The following is a 1,894-nucleotide window of genomic DNA, read 5'->3' on the forward strand; positions in this document are numbered from 1 at the left end:
TAGCCCACGCCACAACTAGAAAGGGCCTCACACCATGACAAAAGATCCCACATGCCGCAACTAAAGACCCGAAGCAGCCAAATAAATATTTTTAAAATAAATAAATAAATCTATTTTAAAAATGAACAAAACCTATGTGAAAAAAACCATAAAACTTCATTTATGGATGTTACAGAAGATCCGAATAAATGGAAAGATAACCTATGTTCCCTACGTGAGTAGACTCAGTACTGTAAAGATAACGATTCTCTTCAAACTGTAAATTTGTTGCATTTCAAGTAAAAATTCTAATGTAATTTTTAGTGGAGATTGGCAAGATGATTTTAAAATATATCTGGAAGAATAAATGTTCAGTATTAACCAAAACATTTTTGAAAACGAACTACTGAGGACTTACCCAAATACATATCAGAACTGTAAGGCTAGAGTATTTAGAACACAATAGTATTGGAACAGGACTGGACAAATAGATTAGTGGAACAAACTAAAATCCTGAAATAACCCCCTGTTTATGTTTATTATAGAGGTGGCATTTCAAATAGAGAAATGAGGGCTCTTCAGAATTTCCATATACAAAAATTTCAGAAGAATTAAAGATATTAAAGTGTTAGAAGAAAATAGAAAATTTGTTTTATAAATCTTAGAAAGGCCTTCTTAAGCAAAACAAGCCCCGCAGAAAAAAAGTTTGCTATATAAAATTAAAATGTTTACACTACAAGATACATTACCATAAAGTTGAGACCAGAGATAGGCTTAATGTTTATTATCTTCTAACAGTTTAACTCAGTGATAAAGAGTAAGTCAATAGGGGCTTCCCTGGTGGTGCAGTGGTTAAGAATCCAGCCAATGCAGGGGACGTGGGTTTGAGCCCTGATCCGGGAAGATCCCACATGCTGCGGAGCAACTAAACCTGTGTGCCACAACTACTGAGCCTGCGCGCTAGAGCCTGCGAGCCACAACTACTGAGCCTGCGTGCCACAACTACTGAGCCTGTGTGCCACAACTACTGAAGCCCATGCACCTAGAGCCCATGCTCCGCAACAAGAGAAGCCACCACGATGAGAAGCCTGCACGCCTCAACAAAGAGTAGCCCCCGCTCACCGCAATTAGAGAAAGCCCCTGCGCAACAACGAAGACCCAATGCAGCCAAAAATAAATTTATTTTTTTTAAAAAGGGTAAGTCGATAGAAAAATTAACGAGCAAAAACCATAAAAATACCAAGAGCATATTACAAAAGAAAAGATATTCACACTCAATAGAGAAAGACTGCTGTTTGTGCATCACAATGATAAAAACATCACAAAACTCATTATGGATAATGAGTTTTGGAAGAGATTGGCTAAACAAAGCACTCTGAAGATCCTGCTGGTGAAAGGCTAAATTGGAGTGACCCATGAAGGACAACCTGGCAGTATCTGTCAGAATTCTAAGTACACATTAACCTTGAACCAGCAACTATTCAGTTGTAAAATCTTCAAAAATAACTTGCTCAGCTGTATGTACTAGGATAGTCATTGCAACACTTTGTAAATAATTAGGAACTTGAATATACATCAGGGAAAGAATAGCTAAATAAATTACGCTATATTCATTTGATGAAATATTACACGGGGAGAAATGCAGATCTACATGCGTTAATCAAAATGGAAAGAGTTGTAAGATAGAGTAAATGAAAAAAGAGGCGGAAGAATACACATGTGATGTCATCTGATTTCAAAAAACTACTTTTTAAAAGAATTTTTTTTCAAAATTTGGTAAAGATCTATACTAAATTGTTAACTCTGGTTACTTTATAGAAAAAGAAAGATATGAAAGGAGACTTTATTTTCTATACTTCTGGTATTTTTTAATTTTTAAAAAATTCCTAAGTAAAACTATAAAAGCACAGGAAAA

Source organism: Physeter macrocephalus, chromosome 16, assembly GCF_002837175.3.
Source record: "Physeter macrocephalus isolate SW-GA chromosome 16, ASM283717v5, whole genome shotgun sequence".
Lineage (NCBI taxonomy): Eukaryota > Metazoa > Chordata > Mammalia > Artiodactyla > Physeteridae > Physeter > Physeter macrocephalus.